Consider the following 13,241-nt stretch of genomic DNA (forward strand, 5'->3'; position numbering starts at 1 on the left):
GCCACTGCGAGTCTACATTTTATATCATCTGTACTTCAGGCATCATTAGCTATTTTGCTGAACAAATAGCAGAATGCACCTACTACTTTTAGTACATCATTTCCTACCCTAATTCCCTCAATATTGCCCCATTTAATTTGAATACACTCCTTTACATTTGCTTTACTTTTGTTAACGTTCACCTTATATCCTCCTGTCAAGACACCGTCCATTCTGATCAGCTGTTCTTCAAAGTCCTTTGCAGCCTCTCACAGAATTAGAATATCATCAGTAAGGTTCAAAGTTTTATTTGTTCTCCCTAAACTTTAACTCCTTCTCCAAATTTTTCTTTGTTTCCCTTTACAGCTTCCTCAGTATACAGATTGAGTAACACTGTGGATAGACTACAAGCCTGTCTCACTCCCTTCTCGGCCACTGCTTCCCTTTCATATCCCTCAGCTCTTAAGACTGCTGTGTGGTTTTTATACAAGGTGTATCTAAGATTTTGCTCCCTGTATTTTACCCCTACTACTTTCAGAATTTCAAAGCATGTATTCCAGTTGACTTGTGAAAAGCTTTCTTTAAATCTATAAAAGCTGTAACTGTAGTTTTGCTTTTCCTTAGCTGATCCTCAAAGGTAAGTAGCAGAATCAGTAATGCCTTGTGTGTTACAATATTTTTCCAGTACCCAAACTGATCCTTAATGTTGGCTTGTCTAGTTTTGTCATTCATAGGTGAATAGTTTGTGTTAATATTTTGCAACCATGTGTCATTAAAACAATATTTCTATGTTATTCACACCTGTCTGCACTTGCTTTCTTTGGAATTGGAGTTATTACATTATTCTGTGAGTCTGAGGTTATTTCACCTGTCTTCTATATCTTACGCACCAGATGGACTAGTTGAATCATGGCTAGCTCTCCCATGATATCGGTAATTTGGACAGAATCTCATCTATTCCAGGGATCGTGTTTTCACTTAAGTCTGTTCTTCCACAAATCTTACATATTAATAACAATTCCATAAATTTCAAGTTTGTCTTTCCTTTATTCTTAATTGTCTCAACATATCATGATAATCATCATCATCATCATCATCAACAACAAAAATGTCATATTGCTTGCATAATCAGAACTTCATCATCACCATAAACTTGAACAGTAAGACAAAATACTTTTCAATGTATTTGTAATACTTAACTGTTCATAATCTGCCACACACTCAGTTCACAATAATCATACCAAATAAAGCATAAAAAATCTCATCTTTTCACACATTTAAAGCTTGTAGTCTGTCATCAGTTATTCATCTTCATGCAAAAACCTTCTGTTCTGTATCTGTTCGTGCTCTTGGCAAGACATTGTGTCCATCTCACCTCAAATATTCTTTCAGTTCATTGACAGATTTATACAAATAGTGTTAAATGTTTCCTAACTTCATAAATATGTGTAACAACATGTAAATGTAATGCATAACTTTCCTTATTGAGCTTTACAAGCATAGCTGTTGTTTTTATTGCCATCTACATTATATATCTTAAAATGGTTTTAAGGTAGACTCATTTGTAAAAGTGTTAAAGATAATTGTTGTGAGAGTCAATGACCTCCATCTGTCTCATTGAAACTATTCATTAACATTTACAGTTACAGATAATTCATTTATTTCTTCTACATAGAGCGCATAGTTAGTAGACTTCTTACGTATGTGCAGTAAGTAATAATGAAATTGAAAAAGCTGTCAAAGGTACATATCAAAATCAGTGCAAGTACATAGTACTTGTTCAAAATTGGCATACTGTAATGCAGTGAATTTAGAAATTGACGTGGTAATGAATTATACTTTCAGATCAAGACGAATCTCGAATATTAAATGAAAATTATGTTGAAAAAGTGTGTTGGTTTACAAACGAGTAACCACATTATCCAAATTATTTAACACAGGAACTGCTGGATTTTTCAAACCCTCTAAAACCACTCTTAGGACAAAAATATCCCATCTCTAGTTGCTATGTTTACAGCTTCTTCTTAGCCTTTTTATTTTAGGGATTTTTTTTCTCTTTAACAGATATTAACTTTAATAGTCAGTTATGTACTCACTCAGTCAGCATTTACAAAGGCATTCATCACATAATGTATTAACAAAAATGTTCTGGTAGTTAAGACTATACTGAGTTTCAGTGTTCTTTATAATTGCTTTTATAATGGTACACAATATTTACCTAGCCATCACATATCAAAGTAAAAATTGTAATGGTAAATTATTTTGGTGTATATTGCTGCCCTCCATTTCATTCAAGCTCCCTGTTGTATTTAGTTTTACATCATAATCAGAATTGATTGAAATACTTCTACATACTTTTCTTGAGATCCAACTTCTTCAAAATTATTTATCAGTACTAACATCTGCTCATCCAAGAAACTGACAATAACTGATGCTCAATACTTCACAGTGCCTTTATGTTATGTTTAATATGAAGTTTTAATCCACTCTATTTATATGAAGTTTTATTCCATCACAGATGTCACACTTGAAGTTTTAGATCTGCATTGTAGCAGCAGACCAAATAAAGAATGCCAGCAATGTGTAGCAGTTAGCACCACCTATTTTATTCAGTGAGACAAAAATGTCACTCTGGTAATTCTAGATATTTCTTTTTTTTCTAGAAACCTCTGCAACTGGAAATTTTGATTTTTAATTCAAGTTGGACTAAGGCAAGAAATATTAAATCTCATGAAATCTCACGCACCTCCAAAACACTTAGAGGAGGGAGATGGGTTACAATTGTGCCAGGGGACAAAAATATCCTGTTGGTGGATCCAGTATTAATGGCATTCACAGTTTTCCATATTATTCCAGTAAGAGAGAGACCCAAACAACTGTACTTAATTATTCATTAGGTCTACATTTAACATCTTTATCTGTCAGTCCATGTTTCTACATAATCATCATGTGGTCAGATACATTCAACATCATCTCATCAATAACTACTCCTTTAGTCATAATTAATTTGTTATTTCACATATTTATAATTGTTAAGTTATTGGTTTAAAACTCTCATTACTACTCCTTAGCACAAAACTAGCAGTTCTACAGATACTCTGTTTCATTTCACCTTGGCAGTGTTTTCTGTGTTATTCTGATCTCACAAGGGAACCTCTCCATTGCACCCCCCTCAGATTTAGTCAGTTGCCACAGAGCATAGGCCTTGAAAAACTGAACACAGATCAATTGAGAAAACAGGAAGAAGTTGTGTGGAACTGTGAAAAAAATAAGCAAAATATATAAACTGAGTAGTCAATGTGCAAGATAGGCAACATCAAGGATACTATAAGCCCAGGAGTGCCGTGGTCCCATGGTTAGCATGTGCAGCTGCGGAATGAGAAGTCCTTGGTTCAAATCTTCCCTCGAGTGAAAAGTTTACTTTTTTTATTTTCGCAAAGTTATGATCTGTCCATTCGTTCATTGACGTCTCTGTTCACCGAAATCAGTTTAGTGTCTGTGTTTTGTGACCGCACCACAAAACCATGCGATTAGTAGACGAAAGGACGTACCTCTCCAATGGGAACCGAAAACATTTGATCGCAAGGTCATAGGTCCACCGATTCCTGCACGGGAAAACAGGTCTGATACATTCTGTACGACACTGGTGATGCCATGTGCGTCACATAACAGGAATATGTTGTTGACCCACCTAACTTGTACACTTGGCGAATGGGTAAAAAGATTCTTCTACCTTGCCCGATTTAGGTTTTCTTGTGAATGTGATAATCACTCCCAAAAAGTGATGCAAACACAAGAGTTTTTCACATAAACTACAACAAATGAATGCAACAGTTTCACAGTCGCACAGTTTTCCCTGTGCTCTGTCAAAACATATGTTTTTAACGTTTTCGAATTTCTCCGTTTAGGTGTAACGTCCCCACACTACGGCGCAGTTACCTCGCATTGGACTGACGGACGGGCAGATAATAATTGTCTGAAAATAAAAAATAAAACTTATCACTCGAAGGAAGACTTGATCCAAGGATCTCTCATTCCGCAGCTGCTCTCGCTAACCACGCGACTACGGCGGTCCTGAGCACATATTTGCCTTGACGTTACCTATCTTGCGCCTGGACTACTCAGTTTGTATATTTTGCTTATTTTTTTCGTAGTTCCACACAACTTCTTCCTGTTTTCTCGATTGATGTGTGTTCAGTTTTTCAAGGTCTATCCACTGTGCCAACTTGTTACTAAATCTGAGGGGGGTGCGATGGGGAGGTTCCCTTGTCAGTACTCTTTTTCTTATCCCTAAACTTCTTCCAAGTGTCAAATCATGGAGAAAGTATTTCAAACAGTCATATAAGAAGTGTATGGTCCTTACCATGCCAAGGAGTGCTTACTTCCGAAATTCTGTCAACTAATGTTATGAATCCTCTCCATGTAATTCCACTAAAGACAACTGACTTCCTTGATTTTAAAGATAATGCTGAAACACTGTTGTGAATACATGTGTGTAAGATCTCCAAATGCAGTATGATCAAACTGTCTAATACGTATCCATGTCATATAGCTATTGAAATTTCTTACTCTGAAAGAGAAGGGCGCAAAAGTGATAATATATTTAAAAAAGGAAAGACCACAGCAAATTTATGCCATGCCATATGTCATCAAAGGGCCAGTCATGTTAATCAGTTGCAAAGAAGACAGTTTGATGATGTGCCATTTCTTCCTGAACAGCACAAGGAGTTGTATAGTAAACATTGCAATATCTGATCCCAAGACTGGAGTTGTGTAACAAATGCAAGTCAAGGGTGTGAGATTTTTTCTTTAATTTAATTTCTTTACCATGTAAAAAATGTAAAAGAAAGTAGAGATAGTGTTTCTTGACTTCAGTTCAACTATATCAGATATTGCTGTTGTATTTCAGTGCTTATAATATCATAAATAAAATACAGTGCGTCTGTATTACTAACATTTTGGACAGAAACTTTCATATTGGATTTTAAAATGCGTCATTTTCCTGGAATGGCACTTTGAATATTCTTAATAAATTATTTAATTTCTAATTGTCTCATTACTTTTTGTAGTGGTGATGTGGACAACATAACTCTGTTGCATCATAATACTTTCTCAGTTTTTGGTTACAAATTAGTTCTGTTCTAAAAGAAATACATTGGTTTTTGATTTGTGTGACACATCATGTAAAGCACTTTCCACTTGCACTCTTTGCATTATCCACATAAATTATACATGTTTTTTTTTCTTTAAATACATGCTACATGACTCAGTGAAGATAATCCACAATATTTCATGTCAGATAATCCCTAACCATATGTTCTATGTTATGTCTCGGACTACATTAAAATACAAGGAGTGTTCAATATTTATGTAACAGTTTTTTTTCTGAAAGCAGGTTGGTTTTATTCTGGATTGTAATACACCATATATTTCTCTGCTCTTTTGGCTACAAAATCCTGTTTTTTAACATGATCTCCATCAATCCAATGGTCTTATGCCACGTTATTGGGAGAGCCTGTGTGCCCACATGGTAACACTCTACAGGTTGATGTCAGAGCCAACATCCTTCTGCATCAATAATCTCATTGTCATTCATGTCCTGCTTCCAGCAGGGTGCATCCTTCAGTAGGCCAAACACATGGAACTCTGAAGGTGCGAGATCCAGTCTGTAGGATGTATGAGGAAGAATGGTCCACTGAAGTTTTGTGAGCTTCTCTCAGGTGCACAGACTTATGTGAGGCCTTGAATTGTCATGGAAAATTCCAAGTTTGTTTGTCTTTTTGGGAAGACAAACACATTGAATTCATTTCTTCAATTTCCTGAGAGTAGCACAATCCTCTTCAGAGTTGATCACTGCACCATGAAGGGAGATATCAAACAGAATAACCCCTTCACAGTCCTAGAAGATCATCAACATGACTTTAACAGCTGAGCAGCTGAGGGTGAAGATTTTTTTCAGGGGAGAGATGATGTGATGGCACTCCATGGATTGCGGCTTTGTTTCCAGTTCAAAGTAATGACCCAGTGTTTCATTGCCTGTGATGTTGTTTGACAAACAGTTGTCACAAACAGCCTCATAATGCACAAGCAATTCCACGCAGATGGTCCTTCATTGCTCATTATGCTCTTCTGTTAGGCAGCGAGGAACAAAATGGGCACACATCTTTGGTGGACAAATATCTCAGAGCTGCCAACAGTAATGTCCAGTTGTGCAGTGCGGTGTTTGACTGTGATTCACTGATTACCTTGAGTGAGTGAGTCTGTCCACATGTTCCAACATTGCAGGAGTCATAGCTATGTACAGCTGGCTGGCACATGGAAGATCAGACAGGTTTCAGTGACCTTGTTGGGATGATGACAAATACCTCAGCCAACAACTCTCCATGTTCTATTCACTGGCAGGTCTCTGTAGACATACTCTAGCTGCTTGTGAATATCTGTGCAATGTTGTGGGTTTGCACAAAAATAAAGTCGTTTTTGACACCCTCATGAAACTGAAGGGGCTGAAGTGGGAATATTCCTTAGATGTACCACAACAAATTCTGCATTTTTAAACCAAAATTGGCTAAGAAAAGTGTGTGTTGCATTACCGACCTTATCCTGTTCACATCATCTCACAATCTTCCTCAAAAATCACAATCATCATCATTGTCCATGTAAAATGTCAACAAGTTATGATAATTAAATGGTTCAAATGTCTCTAAGCACTATGGGACTTAACATCTGAGGTCATCATTCCCCTAGACTTACAACTACTTAAACCTAACTAACCTAAGGACAACACACACATCCATGCCTGCAGCAGGATTCGAACCTGCAACCATAGCAGCAGCGCGGTTCCGGACTTACATGTCTAGAACCACTCGGCCACAGTGGCTGGCTCATGATAATCATTTCATTTTATAACAATTACTACTTCATAATAATCCTCAATACTGGAACTGACGGTTACCTCTCATATACCAGGAACATTGTGAATACACCAAATCAGTATCCATTTCAATATAACTTCATAACTGATAAACATTTTTAACATCATAACTGGTACAATTTCTCAACATGACAGATGCAAACATTACTTCTCAAAAGATTTTTAGTAACTTTACATGGCTTCAGTTCACACACAACTTTCCTAATCTTCAAGTGATTAACAGTTACATCAAGGCTGAAATGGGGTATTTAGGGCAAGCTGTTCTGTATAACATTATTCCATCCTGATCTGTCATTAACACAAAATTTAACACCCTCTTATTTTGGTCCATAACTGTAATCATTAATCATAGACTGTAGAAACAACAGACCTAACTTCCTATTAAATGATTTTACTGTAATTGTAATCTTGTGAAAACACAGTAATTATTTAATGTTGTTCAAAAAAGTAACAAAAACCTTGTTCATCCCTTCCAAAATCAATCATAATGAAAGTTATGTCAAATGAATTACAAACATAATGTTTAAGTAAGCACAAAATGTGGTTTCATTTTCTAAATGACATTTAATTTCACAAGATAAGCAAAATATGTATCCATATCTTAGGATATGTCCAGTCACAGTAAAATTATAATAATTTCATTTCATTACCACAACCTCTTGCCAAAGAGAAGAGAGGAATGATGGAAAGGTATTACTGTAACAGATGAACAGAAAACATGAAGAATAATGTATTTGGAGAACAAAAATGGAACATAGTGCCGCACAACTCAGGGCTGCATTCGCACACACACGAGATGCAAAGTGAGAATGTTAGCCTGTGCGTTTGTGTAGTAAAATCCTTGACATGTTAATGGAATTGCCAAGTAACTACCAAATAAACACAGAATAGTTTGTATCATACTACGGAACACAGCATTGTCATCATATCAACAACTCATATTAATGAAACATAATTCATAAGTGAAGCAAGTATAATACAAACTATTTCTTAGGAAAAGGCATAACATCAAGTCATCAATCAATCCTAGTACAATATCAGTAGTAAATCCATCAAATAATTATCAAGTAGTCATAACACAGCATAAATAATAGTATAATATAGACTGAAATATCAAATGATTATCACGTCATCATAGCAAAGCATAATCCATACACACAATGCAACATAGCAAGATCAAACAGTTCATTACCAAAAGTGAAATGAGGAAAGAGTGTTTCAATTCTTCCTTATTGGCAGATTTTTTTATACATCAGTGTTGTGTTTCTATCACACACAAATTTATATGTTTATAAATGAACATCATTTACTACATTACCACAGATCTTTTTCCAGCTAATTTTGAACTGGTTTCAAAATTCATTTAGGTATTTCTCCTACCAGTCAGGCTGAAGTGGTTTACAAAAGTCAGATAATTTTTGCCAGATTCAATTTGTACAGGCAATTGATTTAGAATAACGTTTTGCCCTAAATACTGAAAACTTATCTACTGCTGACAACTCTGATACACATTTTCATTTTTCTGAGACAAAAATTCATCATTCAGAAAAAGAAAATATTTTATATCTTCTTCAGCATCTGATACTTTACCCTCATTAGCCACTACAGAATCATTTTATAATCAACTGTTTTCTCGTTTTTACTAACTACATAAGACACATTAAAGTTTTCAGATTTTTGATACTGTTAGTTTCTGTTCCCAAACTGAAGTCGAGCTCAGGCTCCCTGATTTGCCTACATTTCTGATTTTGTAATGGACAATCTCAACATTAATATCACCTTTATTTTGGTCTATTATCAATATATTTGCTTGAGAATTTGCACTTATATCTCTTCCCTCTCAACTAACCTTTACAGTTTTTAAATTTTCTGTATCAATTTTAACACCAATTTCTTGTTTACTGGATTTTGCTACATGGTCTGAAAATCATTACAGACCTTGCATTAATTACAGCTGATTGTTCAGAGCAGGTTGTTAACTTGTTCATTACTTTTGGAAAATTCATGTTTAATGGTTATCATTCCATAATCATGTTTGATAATTTTCTTCAGATTCGAAGTAAACGAAAAAATACGTACAAGAACTGCTCTATTAAAAGTTTTATAATTGTACACATCTGCTTGTACCACAGTTATTTAATCCTCACATTGGTGTGAAGTCTCTAGTCCCTGTTGTTAAATGTATACATTTTTCAGTCTTCAACGTAATCATTCATATATTTCACTTTTATTATTTCCCCTACCATTTTCATTTTGTTAGTACATACTATCATTTATTCTACCTTGGCTGACTCGTGCAAGGTTTAAATATAATTGTATTTTAGCAAGTCAGTATTAATTATCTACAAATGTTATTTTAAGTAACATTCCTAACAAGTACCTTCTGTTATTTAGAATGTTAATAGAGTAGAAATTCCTGTGCATTTTAAACTGACAGTATTACAAACGATTATGTTTCAGTTGACTTCTGCTCATTGCACCTTGATCTTATTGTTGGCAGAGTTTCAGTTTAAGCTGTATGATATATGAGTTTACAAAATTTTTTTCTAGGCTTTAGGAAGGACTGTACATGTATGCCATCATTTTTCAACACTCCTAATGCATTTCTTCTCACTGAACTACTATACATCACAAGGTCAAACTTAATAACTTTACAAGTGCATATGTGATGTAATAACTTTTTTTACTGCCAAGGTACTACATTATAAAGTTATTTCAGTATTTTCATGTTAACATTTTAAGAGAAAAATTTTCGCTTAACTCATATTTAATTTACCATTTCTAATTCTTTCAATAATTAAGAATAATAGTAATAATAGTGATAATAATAATAATAATAATAATAATAATACCCCGTGGAGGCCCGGGAAAAGAATAGGCCTCCGGTATGTTCTGCCAGTCGTAAAAGGCGACGAAAAGAACAAACCACTAATAGGGCTAACCCCCCTTTTAGTGTGATTACTTGGTTCAGGACAGAACTAAAGAAGCCTCGGACAAGCGCCGTCATGGTCGGGGACGGCGCTTGAACCCTATGCCCGCCCACAATGGTAATGACACTGCTATCCAACTGGAAAATGATTTAAATCCAAATAGATGTGTTTTGCAGGATATGCTTCCTGCAACCACCCTAGAAGGAAAACAAAGACAGAGGATGAGATGGTCAGATGAAGTTAATCGACACCTCATGTTCTGTTATTACCAAGCAACAAACCTAGGAACCAACACAACTGGATACAGATCACAAGTATACACAACATTTATTACCAGATACCCAGAATTAAAATTTATAACAGAACAACGTCTAGCTGATCAGATTCGTGTAATAATCAAAAATAACAGGATACCCCAGTCAGAATTAGAAAACATCAAACAACAAGTACAACAAATACTGGAACAAAATAATGTGCAACTAGAAGAAGAAGAAAATACAGTAATGGACTCAAACATCCCAGAGCAAACAAACAAAGAACAACACGCATCAATTAAACAATCAGAGGAAAATGAAATTTTAAGACAGCCACCAGCACAAGCACAAATAGAACACGAAGTGACACACATGTTAGATATAGAAGAAAAATTTCAGTTGACATATATACAATACAAAGACACAGATACCACAAATGCCTGAAGTGATAATTTTGCAACATGAAGTCACCCGAGCAATTAATTCTACGCACAATTGGAAAGCCCCTGGAAATGATAAAATAGCAAATTTCTGGCTAAAGAAGTTCACCTCAACACATTCACATCTAACTAAATTATTTAACAGTTACATTGCAGACCCATACATATTCCCTGATACACTTACACATGGAATAACTTATCTGAAACCTAAAGATCAAGCAGACACAGCAAACCCAGCTAAATATCGCCCCATAACATGCCTACCAACAATCTACAAAATATTAACTTCAGTCATTACACAGAAATTAATGACACATACAACACAGAACAAAATTATAAATGAAGAGCAAAAAGGCTGCTGCAAAGGAGCACGAGGATGTAAAGAGCAACTGATAATAGATGCAGAGGTGACATATCAAGCTAAAACTAAACAAAGGTCTCTACACTACGCATACATTGATTACCAAAAAGCTTTTGATAGTGTACCCCACTCATGGTTACTACAAATATTGGAAATATACAAAGTAGATCCTAAATTGATACAGTTCCTAAACATAGTAATGAAAAACTGGAAAACCACACTTAATATCCAAACAAATTCAGATAATATCACATCACAGCCAATACAGATTAAGCGTGGAATATACCAAGGAGACTCATTAAGTCCTTTCTGGTTCTGCCTTGCTATGAACCCACTATCCAACATGCTAAATAATACAAATTATGGATACAATATTACTGGAACATACCCACACAAAATCACACATTTGCTATACATGGATGATCTAAAACTACTGGCAGCAACAAATCAACAACTCAACCAATTACTAAAGATAACAGAAGTATTCAGCAATGATATAAGTATGGCGTTTGGAACAGACAAATGTAAGAAAAATAGCATAGTCAAGGGAAAACACACTAAACAAGAAGATTACATATTGGTTAACCACAGCGACTGCATAGAAGCGATGGAAAAAACAGATGTCTATAAATATCTAGGATACAGACAAAAAATAGGAATAGATAATACAAATATTAAAGAAGAACTAAAAGAAAAATATAGACAAAGACTAACAAAAATACTGAAAACAGAATTGACAGCAAGAAACAAGACCAAAGCTATAAATACTTATGCCATACCAATATTGACCTACTCATTTGGAGTAGTGAAATGGAGTAACACAGACCTAGAAGCACTCAATACACTTACACGATCACAATGCCACAAATATAGAATACATCACATACATTCAGCAACAGAAAGATTCACATTAAGCAGAAAGGAAGGAGGAAGGGGATTTATCGACATAAAAAACCTACACTATGGACAGGTAGACAATTTAAGAAAATTCTTTATAGAACGAGCAGAAACTAGCAAAATACACAAGGCAATCACTCATATAAATACATCGGCTACACCACTGCAACTTCATAACCACTTCTACAACCCTTTAGATCACATAACATCAACAAATACGAAGAAAGTAAATTGGAAAAAGAAAACACTACATGGCAAGCACCCGTATCATCTAACACAGTCACACATCGATCAAGACGCATCCAGCACATGGCTAAGAAAAGGCAATATATACAGTGAGACAGAAGGATTCATGATTGCAATACAGGATCAAACAATAAACACCAGGTATTACAGCAAGCATATTATTAAAGATCCCAATACCACAACAGATAAATGCAGACTTTGTAAACAACAAATAGAAACAGTAGATCACATCACAAGCGGATGTACAATACTAGCAAATACAGAATACCCCAGAAGACATGACAATGTCGCAAAAATAATACATCAACAGCTTGCCTTACAACATAAACTTATAAAACAACACGTTCCTACATACAAGTATGCACCACAAAATGTACTGGAGAATGATGAATACAAATTATACTGGAACAGAACCATTATAACAGATAAAACAACGCCACATAACAAACCTGACATCATACTCACCAATAAAAAGAAGAAATTAACACAATTAATCGAAATATCCATACCCAATACAACAAATATACAAAAGAAAACTGGAGAAAAAATTGAAAAATACATCCAACTGGCTGAGGAAGTCAAAGACATGTGGCATCAGGATAAAGTTGACATCATACCAATTATACTATCAACTACAGGAGTCATACCACACAATATCCACCAATACATCAATGCAATACAGCTACATCCAAACATATATATACAATTACAGAAATCCGTAATTATTGATACATGTTCAATTACCCGAAAGTTCCTAAATGCAATATAACATGTACCGTACAGCAAAAAGGAAGTGACGCTTGATAAAGGTCCGCGTCACTCCATTCTTAACCAGACTTCTAAAAAGTCTGAGAAAGTAAAGAAATAATAATAATAATAATAATAATAAAACCCGTGGAGGCCCGGGAAAAGAATAGGCCTCCGGTATGTTCTGCCAGTCGTAAAAGGCGACGAAAAGAACAAACCACTAATAGGGCTAACCCCCCTTTAGTGTGATTAGTTGGTTCAGGACAGAACTAAAGAAGCCTCGGACAAGCGCCGTCATGGTCGGGGACGACGCTTGAACCCTATGCCCGCCCACAATGGTAACGACACTGCTAGCCAACTGGAAAATGATTTAAATCCAAATAGAGGTGTTTTGCAGGATATGCTTCCTGCAACCACCCTAGAAGGAAAACAAAGACAGAGGATGAGATGGTCAGA

The 13,241-nt window shown here is 35.3% G+C and overlaps 1 protein-coding gene across 7 annotated transcripts in view; it reads left to right on the top strand.

The window, feature by feature from the left end:
• Positions 1–13,241, top strand: part of LOC126213198 (uncharacterized) — a 235,250-nt gene that overhangs the window by 158,075 nt on the left and 63,934 nt on the right. The window contains exon 8 of one of the 7 annotated variants that reach the window (XR_007541108.1): positions 2,643–2,834. The exons of the other annotated variants lie outside the window; for them this stretch is intronic. The gene's annotated coding sequence lies outside the window, so the exon portion shown is untranslated. The remainder of the gene's footprint in view (positions 1–2,642; positions 2,835–13,241) is intronic. 7 annotated transcript variants of the gene reach the window in all.

Source organism: Schistocerca nitens, chromosome 11 (assembly GCF_023898315.1).
Source record: "Schistocerca nitens isolate TAMUIC-IGC-003100 chromosome 11, iqSchNite1.1, whole genome shotgun sequence".
Taxonomy (NCBI): Eukaryota; Metazoa; Arthropoda; class Insecta; order Orthoptera; family Acrididae; genus Schistocerca; species Schistocerca nitens.